The following is a 17,908-nucleotide window of genomic DNA, read 5'->3' as shown; positions in this document are numbered from 1 at the left end:
GTCTCAGAGGTAATAAACCCAAGTAGTATCCATGGGGATGCAGGTTTGATCCCTGGCCTCACTCAGTGGGTTAAGGATCCAGCATTGCTGGGAGCTGTGGTATAGGTTGCAGACACAGCTCAGATCTGGCGTGACTGTGACTGTGGCTGTGGCCAGCAGCTATAGCTCTGAATCACCCCCTAGCCTGGGAACTTCCATTTGCTGTGGGTATGGCTCTGAAAAGACCAAGAAAATTTAAAAAAGTAAAAAAAAAAAAAAAATCCCGTCCTTGATCTCTAAGACATGTCCTGCCTGAACTTTACATTCTATTTGCCATGTTAACTTTGGGTTCCCTTTTCATTTCTAGCATCTGGGAATTCCCCTTTCTTGCTCTCACTCTCAGGTGCATCTTGAGAAAAAATGATCCTGCATTTTTCTTTGTGTAAACAGTGAGTCCTGCCTCAGTTCTGTCAGCTTGTCTTGGTCTCAAGACACTGTTTTGGAACTCAAAGCCAAGAATTTGACTCTTTCTCCTCACTAGTTCTTTTTCTTTTTTTTCTTTTTCTTTTTCAGCTGCATCTGCAGCATATGGAAATACCTGGGCCAGGGATCTAATCCAAGCTGGAGCTGTGACCTACACCACAGCAGCAGTGGCGCTGGATACTTTAACCCACTGTGCCAGGCTGGGGATCAAAGCGGTGCCTGCACCAAGATAATCTGGATCTTTAACCTACTGCACCACAGTGGGAACTCCTCACTGGGTTCTTTTGGGTTGACTTACCTGTGTCAATAAACCTCATCTCCGGGGGAGTTCCCGTCGTGGTGCAGTGGTTAACGAATCCAACTAGGAACCATGAGGTTGCGGGTTCAATCCCTGGCCTTGCTCAGTGGGTTAAGGATCTGGCGTTGCCGTGAGCTGTGGTGTAGGTTGCAGACGCGGCTCGGATCCTGTGTTGCTGTGGCTCTGGCGTAGGCCGGCGGCTACAGCTCTGATTAGACCCCTAGCCTGGGAACCTCCCATATGCTGCGGGAGCGGCCCAAGAATTGGCAAAAAGACAAAAAAAAATTTTAAAAAATAAATAAATAAACCTCATCTCCAAGATCTGGTACCACTAAGTTGGCCCAAATTGACCTTCAGTCAATTGAAGCCAATGTTTAGTACAGTGGGGTTTGGGAATTTCTGACCTTTAGGATAAGTTCAAGTTCCCCAAACATTCTTTCTTTAAAAATTGAAGTATAGTTGATTTACAATATTATGTTAGTTTCAGGTGTTTTTTGTTTCTGTTTTTCTTCTTTTTAGGGCTGAACCCAAGGCTTGTGGAAGTTCCCAGGCTAGGGGTCAAATCAGAGATACAGAGATACACCACAGCCACAGCAAAGCCAGATCCAAGCCACATCTGCAACCTACACCACAGCTCATAGCAATGCCAGATCCTTAACCACTCAGCTAGGCCAGGGATCAGACTCACATCCTCATGGATACTAGTCAGGTTCGTTACTGCTGAGCCTCTATGGGAGCTCCAGTTTTGGGTGTTTAGCATAGTAATTCTGTATCTTTACAGATTATTCCTCAAACATTCTGATCCTAAATACATTCCTAACTCTGTTTCCTGTTATCCTTTTTTATTTCTTTAAAAAAATTTTATTGAGCTATAGTTGATTTACAATATTGTGCCAATTTCTGTGGTACAGCAAAGCGACCCAGTCATACATACATATACATTCTTTCATCTTTCATCATGTTCTATCCCATGTTTATGGTTTCCTTTGCTGTTCAAAAGCTTTTAAGTTTAATTAGGTCCTATTTTCTTATTTTTGTTTTTATTTTTATTACTCTAGGAGGTGGATCCAAAAAGATATTGCTGCTCTTTATATCAGAGAGTGTTCTGCCTATGTTTTCCTCCAAGAGTTTTACAGTATCTGGCCTTACATTTGGGTTTTCAATCCATTTTGAGTTTATTTGTGTACATGGTCTTAGAAAATGTTCCCTCCCCCCCCACCCCCCCCCTTCTTTTTAGGGCTGAACCTGCAGCATATGGAATTTCCCAGGCTAGGGGTCAAATTGGAGCTTCAGCTGCCAGCCTATGCCACAGCCACCCAGATCTGAGCCACATTCGTGACCTATCCCATAGCTTGTAGCCATGCCAGATCCTTAACCCACTGAACAAGGCCAAGGATTGAATCCGCATCCTCATGGATACTAGTTGGGTTCTTAACTAATGGGGACTCTTAGAGAATATTCTAATTTCATTCTTTTACATGTAGCTGTCCAGTTTTCCCAGCACCACTTATTGAAGAGACTGTCTTTTTTTTCTATTGCATATTTTGGTCTCCTTTGTTATGGATTAATTAACCATAGGTGCCTGGGTTTATCTCTGGGCTTTCTATCCTTTTCCATTGGTCTTTCATTTCTGTATTTGTGCCAGTATCATAGTGTTTTGATGACTGTAGCTTTGTAGTATGATCTAAAGTCAGGGAGGGAGCCTGATTCCTCTAGCTCTGTTTTTTTCCTCAGGATTGCTTTGGCTATTCAGGGCCCGACCTGTCTTTCAAAGTCTAGCTCAAGTGGTGCTCCTACAAAGAACTGGCTAATCTTTAGCCTAAAGTTATCTGTCCTTCCTCTGGATTTCTGTCACTAAGGGAGGCATCTGTGGTATAAAGGACTGAATTGATATCAGAACCTGGCTCTGCTACTCCTTAGCTATCTCTTTTTACCTTTCTGAGCCTCAGTTTTGCTTATATAAAACAGAGATGGAAATATCTACCCCATGGAGCTAAAGTTTCTTTTATGACTCTTTTGCTTTTTTTTTTTTTTTCTTGGCATCTGTAGCATGTGGAAGTTCCCAGGTCAGGGATCAAACCCACCTCACACCAGTGACAATGCTGGATCCTTAATCTACTTAGCCAGCAGGGAACTCCAGGACTCCTTTGTTTTTGAGTGACAGAAAACCCAACCCAAATTGGCTTCTATTATCAGATGGCATTTATTGGTTCTTATAGGTGAAAAGTCTAGAGGCAGAGATGGCTTCAGGCATGGGCGAAGTCAAAGCTTAAATGATATAATCAAGGAGTTTCTGTTGTGGCCCAACAGTAATGAACCCAACTAGTATCCATGAGGATGTGGGTTGATCCCTGGCCTTGCTCAGTGGGTTAAGGATCTGGCAGTGCCTCAAGCTGTGGTGTAGGTCACAGATGCGGCTCAGATCTGGCATTGCTGTGGCTATGGTGTAGGCTGTCAGCTGCAGCTCTGATTTAACCCTTAGCCTCGGAACTTACATATGCTGTGGGTGCAGCCCTAAAAAGATAATAAATAAATGAGTAAAACAATGTATAATCAAGACTCTATATTTCTTCTCCTTTCAGCTCTGCCTTTTGCTCTGTTGTGCTTCAGCTCAGGTTCAAAGAGTGGCATGATGACTGGCAGGAATCCCAGGACTCATAGTCTTTGTGTATCAAATTCAGCAAACAAACTTGAGAATCTCTTTCTCAGAAGTCCCAACTAAATTCTCATTGCTTTCAGCAGGTCATGTTTCCATCCCTGAGGTGGTCACTACGGCCAGGAGAAATTGATGCTTGGATTGGCTAGAGCCCAGGAAACTATTCTACTGCAGACCCTGGGGTGCAGCCCTGACAGCACATGGGATCGGAGTGGGTGGGTGGAGGTTCTTCAATGAGAAGTTAGGATACACTTATCAGAAGGGGGAAATGATGCTGATGATAACAGCAGATGTCCACCACAAATGTGCTAACAATCAAATGATATAGGGAAAGTGACTTCAGAAAGTCCCATTCAAATACAAATGATGATTATTCTTTGGTTTTATCTTTCTTGTGGCATGTAGCACTTTATTTTATTACAGTCATCAAGTTCATGCTTTATCTCCACTATTTTATTACAGTCATCAAGTTCATGCTTTATCTCCACTATTGCCATGAGCCGTCTACCCGCACTGCTTCTGGGTCCCCCTCACAGCGGCTCCGTGCCTTCATACCACAGACAGAGCTTCCTTTTGTCTGCTTCCCACTTTGTGCAAGTGGGATTTTGGCATCTAGGTTCTTTGAAGACCTGCTTCTTTGGCTTTCATGATGGTTTTTTTTCTTTTGAAGTGCTCAATAGAGAGCAGCGTCTGAGTCCTAGTCATCTATGCAACATTTTAATACTTCCAACTCAGCACCCAGAAAATAGAAAGTACTCAATAAATGACTGTGGAATAACTGAATGAGCCTAAAATATAAAGCATTCCCCAGAATTGTGCTAATCCCTAGGCTAAACTCTTGAAAGCTTGGGAGAACTTTACCCTTTTGCTGCAGTCATAGGTAAGTCAGCCCTACCTTTTTTTCATGGTGGGGGGTGGGGTGAGAAATAATTTCAGGAAGGTTTGTCCTTGCATTATTTGTTGACCTGGTCAACCTAAGGCTCTCTAGAGAAAAGTCCTTCTGGTTTGTTTATTTATTTACTTATTTGATTTCTGGTTTATTTTTCTCTTCCTGCCTTCACTATGGGGGATTGGGCTTCAGTAAAGTGTGCCCTCTCACTTCTTGAGGCCTGAAGTTCCAAGAAGCTTTGAGTTTAATGAAAGCGAATCTGGTCTCCTGTATCTCCAAGGTTGTATTCATTTCCTTAGATTTCCTATCTGAACACAGAGACTGGAGCTACTGAGGCCATACTGGAGTTTAGGAAATAAATTCTTAAAAAAGAGGATGGGAGTTCCCTGGTGTTGCAGCAGGTTAAGGATCCGGTGTTGTCTTTGCTGTAGCTTGAGTTGCTGCTGTGATTCAGGTTCGATACCTGGCCCAGGAACTTCAGCATACCATGGGCGTGACACTAAAAAAAAGAGGGGATGGAGGATACAGAACACCTCTTGAAATAGTCTACAGGTGACCCCTGCCCCAGAGTTGGCCTGGACCTGCTTTTTGGCTGATTTTGTAATAAAGACACTAACTCTTTTCAGCCATGAGTGTTAAGTAGGCAAGGTGATGTGGCTTAACACATAATATATGGAGGCTGTAGAGGCCCACTAATTTTCCACCTCCACTCTCTTTTGTTGTAGCAATGATGCTAATCCAGGAACCTGGGCACTAGCAGGGGAGAAACAACAGGAATATGTTTTTTAGAGAAGGAAAGTTACATGATTACAGGTATTCTGAACATGGACATAAGCACTGGACCTAATTTCAGTGTTGTCGGAAACAGTGTTTCCGCTCCTGTATATCACAGAAAATTGCTGGGGGGCCAGTGAGGGAGAGGGAAAGAAAATTGTCCAAGGGCACAGTTAGGTCAGGAGTCACTACAGGAAAATCTGAGCTGGGCGGGTCAGGAGCCTCCAGCCTGCTCCTTGGCAAGCCTGACAGTCCGAGCTGGGTGTGGCTTAAAAGGAACTCCCTATTCACTATTTGCACTTCCTGGACTATCCAAGTCAGTGCACATTCATTTCTGGAAGGATATCCCTTTACCTGACCTCCCCTTTGTGTCTCTGTCACTTCCCCAGTTGGCATTTCTTCTCTCTTCCTGACACTGGCTTCCTCTTCAGGGCTCAGCCATGTTCTCAATAACTTTTTAGCATAATGCTCTCCTTGCCTGAACCTGCTGTTTGGCCTCTCTTCCCCACAGGTAGCCACAGGTGCTCTGCCCAGCCACCTGCAGCAGCATGACCTTAGGGAAAGGGCCTGGTCTTGGCAGCTACACAGAGGTGGCTTCTAATCCTAGTTCTGCCATTTATTAACGGCATGCACTTGAGCGAGTTATTTCATTTCTCTGACATTCGGTTTCCTCATCTGTAAAATGGGGATAGTTTATCTTATTGGGTTTCCCTGAGGATTTGATAAGAAGAAGGACCGAGGATAGTGATCAAGTTGACCCTTTTATTTATTTATTTATTTTTTAATCATCTCTTCAGCTTCTTTTTTTTTTTGTCTTTTTTGTCTTTTGTTGTTGTAGTTGTTGTTGTTGTTGCTATTTCTTGGGCCACTCCCACGGCATATGGAGGTTCCCAGGCTAGGGGTCTAATCGGAGCTGTAGCCACCGGCCTACGCGAGAGCCACAGCAACGTGGGATCCGAGCCGCGTCTGCAACCTACACCACAGCTCACGGCAACGCCGGATCGTTAAGCCACTGAGCAAGGGCAGGGACCGAACCCGCAACCTCATGGTTCCTAGTCGGATTCGTTAACCACTGCGCCACGACGGGAACTCCCAGGTTGACCCTTTTAAATGGCAGCTGTTATGAAGAGTGCAGAGCAGGGTGAGGTAGACACATTACACAAACGCCACCTTCCACCTCACCAGTGATAGCATCTGACCAACAGAATCAGGCGTTTACCGTAGCGGAAAAGTCCTGCATAGAGGGAGCTTCTACTTCCTCATTTGTAACCTGCCCTAATGTTTCACAGTCTGTGAGTCAGGAAATTGTTCTTAATATCTAGCCTAAGTTCCTCCTGCTGCCATGTGTCATATCACAATCATTTAAAAATAACACACAAAGAAACCCATGAAAATGAGCAGATTTTTCTATGAGTCAGAAACATCCACAGGTCTCGGGTTTTACTCTTATCTTTAAGAAACCAGGGGATATTTGTTGTGGGACTCCCAAAGACCAGGCTCTCCTGGGAAGCTTCAAAGAGGTTTGGCAAGATCTCTGGAGACCCATGTCTTGTTTGGACCAGTGATCTCAGTCTCTCTCCCTCGCTTTTAATTTTTCGGTTGCAAATGAATAATTGATCCTAATGTATAAAGCCTGGGAACATGGCAAAAGAATTTAGTAGAACTGATCATGTTGGTAGCCAATGACATACAGGCAACTTGGCTCTAATAGCAAGGACTGAAATGAAAATTGCACATCTATCATTGCCATTTAAGCAGATGACACTAACCAGTCCCATACAACTGATTATTTTGTTAAACTCTGTGTGTGCATTTGGCAGCTAATCCTTCTTGCTGGGCTATTGCTATGAATTACATCTTTTCAGCTATGTGGCCCCAAATCTAAGTGTCTAAGAAGCACCTGTAGGAGGGAAAGGTTTGCAAACTTGACAAATGTCCACTCTCTGGATGTGCTCTAACCTATGCACTGAGGTTGCAAACTGGCAGCCTGCAGACCACAGACAGCCTGTAGATGTATTCTCTTTGGCCCCCTGTTGTTTTGTTTAAGTTGAGTAGGTTACCCTAATCTACAGCATCACATGATTTACCTGATCCAGGTTTCTGGCTCTTCTTGAAAGAGGGAAGATCTGGCAACACTTAAGCTTCATTTCTTCATAGTGTCATCACCTGGTCTCTGTGGGTCCCTGTAGATGGACCACCATTTCCTCCTGCTTCACTCCCCTTCAGTTTCCTTTATGTGTGGACCCTGTCTGGGTTCTGAAGGCATTTGAACTGGGGGCTCCTGGCTTATAAAGTCCCCTTTGGTCATTGATAGAGAGCACAGCTGCTGATGATCTGTTCCTTGGAGCACTCTAGCTCTCTTTCTCCAGCAGAAGCCAATGTTTATGATTCCTACAGGTATGTCTTTCCTGACTTTGTAATAAATGCCACAGGTGATGACAAATATCATGTTACAGGTGGGCTCTCACATGAAGTTAAGAGTATGAACCTCTCTTTGAAATTCACCTCACCACTCTGTTTCTAGGTTCCTCAAAGTCCAGGAGGGCTTTTGTCTGTGCAGAGGAACATTCTCTACAACTTCCAGTCTAACCGATGCTCATCCAATTTATTTATTTATTATTTTTATTACTCAAATGAATTTATCACATCTGTAGTTGTATAATGATCATCACAATCCAATTTCACAGGATTTCCATCCCACAACCCAAGCACATCCCCTCCACCTTCCCAAACTGTCTCCTCTGAAGGACCATAAGTTTTTCAATGTCTGTGAGTCAGCATCTGTTCTGCAAAGAAGTTCAGTCTGTCCTTTTTTCAGATTCCACATGTCAGTGAAAGCATTTGATGTTGGTGTCTCATTGTATGGCTGACTTCACTAGATGCTCATCCAATTGATATGCCTCATCAAAAAACTAATACATTAAGGAGTTCCCGTTGTGGCTCAGTGGTTAATAAATCGACTGGGAACCATGAGGTTGCTGGTTCGATCTCTGGCCTTGCTCAGTGGGTTAAGGATCCAGCGTTGCCGTGAGCTGTAGTGTAGATCACACCACCGCCTTGCTGTGGCTCTGGTGTAGACCGGTGGCTACAGCTCCAGTTAGACCCCTAGCCTGGGAACCTCCATATGCCATGGGAGCGGCCCAAGAAATGGCAAAAAAGACAAAAAAACAAAAACAAAACTAATACATTAAAAAGGTTTTCTTAAACTGCAGTTTTACATTTCAATCCTGTTATAAATTGTTTCTTTGGGAGTAAAAATAACAGAAAGCCCTGACTCAAAATGGCTTAAACAGTAAGGAAATGTATTATCTTACATAACATGAAGCCCTGACGTGGGCTGATTCTCTTGATTCTGCGGTACCAGCAGCACCCTCAGGCTTGTCGCACTGTCGCTGCTGCATTGATATTATCATATCCAGATGCAAAAATTCAGAGGAAGTAGGACTCTTGTTTCTCTTTGGGGGGACTGTGGAAACCTCTCCCCCAAGCCCCAGAGTAGGCTTCAACTCCCATCTCATTGGCCAGAGTTGTGTCATGTGCCTATTCCTAAGCCCATCACTGGCAAGGAGAATGGGACCACCAGTTGGCTTTGACTAATTATTTCAGAGTGCAATGTGCCATTATGATGATCACATTACTTACTTTTTTAAAAAAATTTTTGTGTGTCTTTCAGGGCCGCACCCAAGCATATGGAGGTTCCCATGCTAGGGGTTGAATTGGGCCTATAGTCGTCAGCCTATGCCAGAGCCACAGCAATGCCAGAGTGGAGCCGCATCTGTGACCTACACCACAGCTCACAGAAATGCCAGATCCTTAACCCACTGAGCGAGGCCAGGGATTGAACCCATGTCTTCATGGATGCTAATCCGGTTCGTTAACTGCTGAGCCATGATGGGAACTCCCACATGACTTACTTAAGTTCCCATAAACAATCCAAACTATAATCACAAATCCAATAAGACTGATTCCTCACACATTTCAAACATCCCAGCGTACCAAATAGCAGACAGAAACCCGAAGATAAAATCATTACATTAAGTCCATTAAAATATTAAAACCAAGGATTTAATTTCTTTTTCATTACCTCTCTACTAAGAAGTAATATTTACTTGAATACTTTTCTAGGGTTACTGTAGCTTTTCTAGACTCCAAATTAAAATAACGCTATTTCATACTGGCCGAGGTTGTAGGTAATTTATATAGGTTGGGGTTACTTATAATTGCTTCTTGGCTGGAGCAGAAGATTTGGTGGCACCTTATAAATCTGAGCTGATGTGCATCAGGCAGTCCTCCCATCTTTTATAACACCTTTGAGATAATATTGACATACCATACTGTTCATCATTTAAAGGATGTAATTCAATAGCTTTTAGTTTACTCAGAGTTGGGCTACCATCACCACAATAAATTTTAGAGCATTTTGGAGTTCCCATCGTGGCACAGTGGAAATGAATCCAACTAGGAACCATGAGGTCGCAGGTTCCATCCCTGGCCCTCGCTCAGTGGGTTAAGGATCCGGTATTGCTGTGAGCTGTGGTGTAGGTCGCAGATGCGGCTTGGATTTGGCATTGCTGTGGCTGTGGCTTAGGCCAGCAGCTAAAGCTCCAATTAGACCCCAGCCTGGGAACCTCCATATGCCTCAGGTGCAGCCCTAAAAATACAAAAAAAAAAAAAAATTAGAGCATTTTCATCATTCCACTAGGGAACCCACTAGGAGTCACTCCCTATCTCCCCCCCTCCTCCAAGCCCCAGGCAACACCAGTCTGTTTTCTGTTTCTAAGGATTTGCCTGTTCTGGACGTTTCATACAAATGGAATGATACGCTATGTGGAGACTGAGACACTTTTAATCATTAAACGTATTCTCTCCATCAGTGGCACTTGTCATGCCTATACATTTTACAGGGGATTTCCTGAAATTATGTATTTTAAAGTTGTGCTTAGTACAGATATACCTCATCTTATTGTACTTTGCTTTGTCTGCGCTTCACTGATATTGCACTTTTTACAAGTTCAAGGTCTGTGGCAACCTTGTGTTGAGCGAGTCTATCGGCACCATTTTCCCCGCAGCATTTGCTTACTTCATGTCTCTGTGTCACATTTCAATGATCCTCACAATACTTCAAATTTTTTCATTATTATTATATTTGCATGATGATCTGTGAACAGTGATCTTTGATATCACCATTGAAGAAAGATTATGCCTCACTGAAGTCTCGAGGGATGGTTAGCAATTCTTAGCGATAAAGAATTTTGCAGTCAATGCAAGTATGTTTTTTAGACATAAGAATGTTGCACACTTAATAGACTACAGTATAGTGTCTACATCACTTTTCTACGCACTGGGAAACCAAAACATTCATGCGACTCACTTTGCTGCCATATTTATTGCAATATATTCTTTATTGTGGTGATCTGGAACCCAACCCACAGTATCTCTGAGGTATGCTTGTATTATATGCTTGGTTGTACTGCCTTTGGAATGATTGGAAATATAAACGTGCCTTATATATTAAGGATTTGCTCCCTTCCTTTCTTCCTCCATTCCTTCCTTTCCTTCTTCCTTTCTTCCTTCTGCAAATAAGTGTTGAGCATCTTCTCTGAATCAAGTATTGTGTCAGGCACTGAGAATCTAATAATGATCATGCAAGTGGGCTCTTCCCCTCGTGGACTCTGAGTTGGGTGGAGGTTGCCCTTCCTCCTGATGACTTAAGGAGGTCATGCCATGTGGGCGCTGCTGAGGACCACTCCAGAACTGTTCAGTGGGTTCTCAGAGTAGCTTCTTGCTCCTTCTCACATTTCCAGTCTTTCCTCATCTCTCCTACCAACAAACCATTGACATACTATCTTCAGGTATATAATTAAAACTGTTTATGAAAACTTCTCCATATGTGCTTAATTATCTTACTATCACAATAACAACTCATATATCAGATTTGCTTTGTTACCCAGTTTTTGTTATTGTTGTTGGCCTTGCTCACAGCATGCGGAAGTTCCCGGGCCAGGGATCAGACCAGCGCCACAGCAGCAATCTGAGCTGCTGCAGTGACAATGCCAGGTTCTTAACCCCCTGAGCCACCAGGAAATTTTGTTACCAAGTTTTATTTGCTTATTACACTAAACTATTCATTTGTCTCATATTTATACTTAGAATCTTCCCCCCAAAAGGTTAAAATTGAAGCAAAACACAGGTCATTTATAAATAGCCAAGCTATAGATATTAACGGATAAAAAAAGCTTTCCTGGAGTCTCGACATTGTCTCCATGAGGATGCAGGTTCCATCCCTGGCCTCACTCAGTGGGTTAAGGATCCGGAGTTGCCACAAGTTCCAGTATAGGTCACAGATGCATCTTGGCTGTGGCTATGGCTGAGGCATAGGCTTCAGCTGTAGCGCCGATTCAACCCCTAGCCCAGGAACTTCCATATGCTGCAGGTGAGGCTGTAAAAAGAAAGAAAAAAAAAGAGAAAGGAAATCTTTTTACAGTTTTTTGGGCCAAAAAAAGAATGCAAACAAGTTTGCATCAGTGAAGAGACTTCTGAATGGTGATAGATGATTAAAATAAAGATTATAAAAGAGAAGAGGTTGTAATCATAGATTTGGTGAGGGGGTAAAAAATTAAGGAAGTAGCTCTTTTTGTACCTAGCGCAACCATAGCTTGTGGTTCCAAGAAACATCTTGTCCCAAGAAACATCTGGAGCTAGTAGCAGCTCCAAAGCATTGGATGCTGGATAAACTGACTGGTGTGTTTGCTCCCCATCCATCGGTCCCCACAAGCTGAGGGAATGTCTCCCCCTCATTATTTTCCTAAGGAACAGACTTAAGTATGCCCTTACAGGAGATGAAGTAAAGAAGATCTGCATGCAGCGTTTCATTAAGATAAACGCAAGGTCCACACTGATATAACCTACCCTGCTGGTTTTAGGGATATCATCAGCATTGAGAAGACTGGAGAGAATTTCCATCTGATCTGTGACACCAAGGGTCGTTTTGCCATTCATCGTATTACACCTGAGGAGGCCAAGTACAAGTTAATGCAAAGTGAGAAGGATGTTTGTGGGCACAAAAGGAATCCCTCACCTGGTCACCCATACCATCCACTACCCTGATCCCCTCATCAAGGTGAATGACACCATTCAAATTGGAGACTGGCAAGATGACTGATTTCATCAAATTTGATACTGGTACCCTGTGCATGGTGACTGGAGGTGCTAACCTGGGAAGAATTGGTGTGATCACCAACAGGGAGAGACATCCTGGTTCTTTCGATGTAGTCCATGTGAAAGATGCCAATGGCAACAGCTTCGCCACCCAGCTCTCCAACATTTTCGTTATCAGCAAAGGCAACAAACCATGGATCTCTCTTCCCCGTGAAAGGGTATCCGCCTTACCATTGATGAGGAGAGAGACAAGAGACTGGCAGCCAAATAGAGCAGTGGATAAAATGATCTGTAGGTGACATGATTGGAAAAGTCTTTATACTTAGTTAATGAAAGATTATTGCATTATGGAGTTCCTGTCATGGCTCAGTGTTTAACGAATCCAAATAGGAACCATGAGGTCGCAGGTTTGATCCCTGGCTTCTCTCAGTAGGTTAAGGATCCAACGTTGCCTTGAGCTGTGGTGTAGGTCGCAGACTTGGATCGGATCTGGTGCTGCTGTGGCTGTGGCGTAGTCTGGTGGCTATAGCTCCGACTGAACCTCCACATGCCATAGGTGCAGCCCTAGAAAAGGCAAAAAGACAAAAAGAAAAAAAATTACTACATTAAAAAAAATTTAAGGAAGTATATGGCATATTAAATAACTATGTTTTTACATTAGACTAATTTAGAGTTGGGTAAAAAAGAAAGGATTTAATGGGGACTTAGAAAGAAAACTGATGGGGACTTAGAAAAATATTCTTCAGGTTTGTCACTTGTGGAAACAACTTCGTTCACTACCTAATTGATCTGTACACCCAACATCTAGATTTTGGATTCTACTAAGCTCCTTTTAAAAAAAAAAAAAAAAAAGTCTTTTTAAAGTATAACCAATTCCAGGAATTCCCATTGTGGCTCTCGGGTTAAGAACCTGACTAGTATCCATGAGGATGAGGCCTCACTCAGTGGGTTAAAGATCCGGCTTTGTCCTGAGCTGTGGTGTAGGTCAGACATGGCTCAGATCTGGCCTTGCTATGGCTGTGGTATATGCTGGCACCTGCAGCTCTGATTTGACCCCAGCCCAGGAATTTCCATATGCAGAGGGTTCAGCCCTAAAAAAAAAAAAAAAAAAAAAAAAAGAACCTCTCCCCCCAAAAAAACCCAATAAAGTGTACCAATTTCAAGTATTGGAGCAGCAAAAAACGAGGAGAGGCTTGTAACATCCAAGAAAGGGATGCCTCCAAAAATATTTGAAATAATGCTGATTGGACAATGAAGCCAATATAAACAGGATTCTCACTGGCCATCTTGTGATTCTTTTGAACATCAAAAAAGTATAAGAGGAGTTCCTGCTTCAGTTCAGGGTTGAGTGGTGGCTCAGGTCACTGCTGAGATGAGGATGTTATTCCCAGCCTGGTGCAGTAGGCGAAGGATTTGGTGTTGCCACAGCTAAGGCATAGGTCACAGCTGAAGCTCAGAATTGATCTCTGATCTGGGAACTTCCATATGCCAAGGGTGAGACAAAAAAGCAGAATAATAATAATAATAACAGGTTTGTTTGTTTGTTGTTTTTTTGGTCTTTTAGCGCCACACCTGGGGCACGTGGAGGTTCCCAGGCTAGAGGTCCAGTTGGAGCTGTAGCCATCAGCCTACGCCACAGCCACAGCAACGCCAGATCCAAGCCATGTCTGCGACCTACACCACAGCTCATGGCAACACCGGATCCTTAACCCACTGAGCAAGGCCAGGGATCGCACCCGAGTCCTCATGGATGCCAGTCAGGTTCATTAACCCCTGAGCCATGACAGGAACTCCAGTAATAACAGTTAATTATAACATTTGTAAAGTCCATGAGTCAAAGTGAAACATTTTTAAAAACTACATAAAAAGGTAATTATAACACAAAAGGAGGCTAAATATAAAAAAATTTTTAAATTCTTTTAAATTTTTCGAAGTTAAGTTTTAGTATTTTTGGCTGCTTTGTTTCTTGTAGTAAGTATATTTTGTGCATTTCTGGGGTTCAGGGCAAGCTACCCCAAAATGTGCCTCAAGGGCATGTAGATGATTTTGAAGTAAAGTTACTTAAGGATGAGCCAATGTAAAGAGGGACACTCTGATCCTCCCCTCTGTCCCCCTAAAGGAGAAACTAAATCTCCTATGTGATAGGTACACTTCCTGCCTCTGGAGGTAGAAGGACACCCTTATTACCAGCGGTGAAGCATTCAGACCAGGAAGGTTATATAAACAAACCTAGTTACTTCTTTAATTGACTACTCCAAGACCAATTAGATTCTTCACTAACTGAGCATCCCAAACCAAGTTTCTTTGACCTGTCAATTCCTCTCAAATTTATTTGGTTTCATCTAAAATGTATAAAAGTTGCCTGCTTTGGCCACTTCTTAGATCCCATTCCTATGGGACCTCCATGTGTATGATTTAAAATTTATTTTTTTTGCCTGTTAACCTGTTTTGTGTCAATTTTATCATTAGTCCCACAGGAATTCAAGAGGGGCAAAGGGAGGAATTTCCCCTTCCCCAAGAGCATAAAGTATAAGTATCTATTTCTCTCAGTATAATGAGGGAAGAATATATACAGGAAACAGAAATAAGCCAAAGAACTATGTAAAAAGCAAAAATTGTCCTAAGTACAGGAAAAAATGATCAACCTGATGATCACATAATAATCACGTAAAAAGGGGGTCTGATAATGTGTTACAAGATGGTGCCTCAGTCAGACATTATAAAGACAGTAAGCTGACTCCACAGTCTCAATCCTTTGAATTCTTGGAAGTAAAATCTTTGGATGATTCTACTAATATTTCAAAGGTTAGAGGAAGGGAGAGATGGAGAAAGACTGGAAATTTGAGAAGGAGCAGGCAGCTACTCTGAGGATACTGTTGCCCACTTTTGGAATGGTCCTCAGCAGCGTCCATGTGGCATGGCCTCCTGAGCTCATCGGAAGAAAGGACAGGACCTCCAGCCAACTCAGAGTCCATGAACAGAGGGGTCAGCCTGCATGTTCACTGTTGGATTCCCAGTGCCTGGCACAATACCTGATACAGAGAAGATGCTCAAGATACTTATTGGTAGAAGGAAAGAAAGGAAGGCATGGAGGAGGAAAGAAGATAGTGAAGAATGAAGGTTTTTTGTTTTGTTTTGTTTTGTTTACATTGCTGATTTTTCTTCCATCTTTATTGAGGTATAATTGACAAATGAAAAGAGCATATATTTAAGGGGTATGACTGGATCTTTTGATATATTTATATATTGTGAAATAATTTCCACAGTCAAATTAATTAATATATCCATCACCTCAAATACTTTATTTTTCTTTTTTCTTTTTGGTGGTGAGAACACTTAAGATCTAAGCCTCTAAGCAAATGTCAAGTATACAGTACAGTATTGTTAACTGTATTAACTTCTGATCTCAGAAGTCCCAGGCTGTCACTTCTACTTATAGGTCAAACAAGTCATAAGTCCAGCCCATATCCAAGTAGAGGGGAATTAGACTTTACCTCTTGCTATGAGGAGCATATGCATCTATAGGGAGGGATGGTGTTAATGGCAATCATCTTGGAGACCATCCACCAGAATCTTCACCTCATCCCAGCCACCACAACTCATGTATCTTTGATGGAATTGGTTTGAAGTCCAGGATATCATAAAAATCAGGGTGACTGCAACTCTTCTGCCTCTGAAGAACTGTGAATTCGAGAGAAAAGTTATTTGTCCCATCACTTCCTGTGTTGGGGATTTCCCAAGACCACCCCCAGTTTTGATAATTCACTAGGAGGACTCATGGGACTCCGCATATAGTAATACTCATGGCTAAGATTTATTACAACAGAAGAATACAGAAAGGGAAAAAGCAGATGGGGAAATGTCCAGATTAAACCAGAGACAACTTTCAGAGTTCTCTTCTGGTGGAGTCACACAAGATGTCCTTCATTTCCCCAGAAAGGCATTGTAAAGATGCTTGTGGAATGTTGCCAACCAGGGAAATTCATTAGAGACCCAAGGCCCAGGATTTATTGAGAGCTAGTCAAGTAGGCAGCCTCTGTCTGTCCTGTACCTAAATTATACCCAGAAGGAAGACAGATTTCAACATAAACCCTATTGTTTGTATAAACAATTTAGGCATAGATAGTCACTCTATTAAATTAATGGTAGGAACCTTCCCGAAATCTATGTTCCCACTTAGAAGCCAAAGGCAAACATTATAAGCAGATTTTTCTTATGTTAAACAGTCAGGTCTGCTCTGTTAACTCTTTTTGCATACTCGCCAACATGTGATAGTAATATAGGGACAGAATAACTACCACAAACAGTCCCATTCAAAAAAATGGAGGGAAGAGGCATGTAGGAGTCACTGATCCATAGCAATTCTGAAATCCATCCAGGCACATGTTTTAGTTCCTTGATTAAGACCTAGTCCTGCTTCACATAAATGTTTCTCTGTGATTCTTGGCTCTTCCCTCTGGGCTTTTGGCTCTGCACTTAGTCATTTTTCCTTTTATATAGGAAAATAGAAATAGCTTGTGTTTGCAAACAAATTGCTCTCTCAGCCAGCTTCCCACGCATATAAATCTGGGATTCATGACGCCTCTTTTCATTTTGCACTATCTCTGTTCTTTTCAGTCCAAGTTGATAGTGTTTTTACCAACACAATTTTCTTAACAACATTGTGGGTTTCTAGTAATTGCATTGGGCCACATCTTAAAGTCTTTTAAAGCCAACCTCCTCTCTTCTTTGGGAATCAAGACACTCTAAGATAATGCTCTTAAAAGTATTAAAGCTTTTTTTGTCTAATTGGGAGTGTCTATGAAGCATACCTTTCAATCTTGTATCTGTTTCCAAAGCTGAAAAAAAAAAATCCTGAGATGATTTTTACCCATACTTACTTGAAGTTACTGGATTTAATCTTTGCTTTTAGGCTATTTCCTGCTTTGAGGATCTTTTATCAGGAGAGACTGGGAACTAAAAACAAATTTTTTTAAACATTTAATTTTACTTTATTTGTTTAGTTTTATGGCTGCACCCATGTCATATGAAAGTTCCCAGTCCAGGGACTGAGTGTGAGCCACAACTGCCACAGCTGTTGCAAGACCAGATCCTTCAACACATTTACGCCAGGCTGGGGATCAAACCTGCACCTCCACAGTGATCTGAGCCACTGCAGTCGGATTCTTAACCCACTGTGCCACAGTGGGAACTCCAAAACAGTTTATTTTTGAACAGTTTTATTTTTTTTAATTTATTTTTATTTTTGAGCATATCTTGGCTCCTTTACAGTCCTTCTAAATTTTGCTTGAAAACTGAACAATTCTATCTTTAGTTCAACTCCATTCTTGTATTTTTGTCTTGGACAAATTGAATAAGTCAGTTGGCAATTTCAACATTATGATTGGGGATATCCTTAGCGGAGTTCCTGTCATGGCGCAGCGGAAACAAATCTGACTAGGAATGACTAGGAAGCCCTGGCCCCCCTCAGTGGGTTAAGGATCTGGCGTTGCCATGAGCTGTGGCGTAGGTCATAGACATGGCTTGGATCTGGCATAGGCTGGCAGCAACAGCTCCGATTAGACCCCTAGCCTGGGAACCTCCTAGGTGTGGCCTTCAAAAAGACCAAAAAAAAAAAAAAGGAAATATCCTTAGCTATATCTACAAGATCATTAAGTATCCTTATTACTTT

The 17,908-nt window shown here is 42.3% G+C and overlaps 1 protein-coding gene and 1 pseudogene across 2 annotated transcripts in view; both read left to right on the top strand.

Moving 5' to 3' along the window:
• SWAP70 (switching B cell complex subunit SWAP70) overlaps positions 1-17,908 on the top strand; it is a 135,012-nt gene that overhangs the window by 30,152 nt on the left and 86,952 nt on the right. The window lies entirely within an intron of this gene.
• LOC125125384 (40S ribosomal protein S4, X isoform-like) lies at positions 11,787-12,520 on the top strand (annotated as a pseudogene).

This window comes from Phacochoerus africanus, chromosome 4 (genome assembly GCF_016906955.1).
Source record: "Phacochoerus africanus isolate WHEZ1 chromosome 4, ROS_Pafr_v1, whole genome shotgun sequence".
NCBI lineage: Eukaryota > Metazoa > Chordata > Mammalia > Artiodactyla > Suidae > Phacochoerus > Phacochoerus africanus.
The sequence above is the reverse complement of the archived record's forward strand: the minus strand, read 5'-3'. Positions and strand labels throughout refer to the sequence as shown.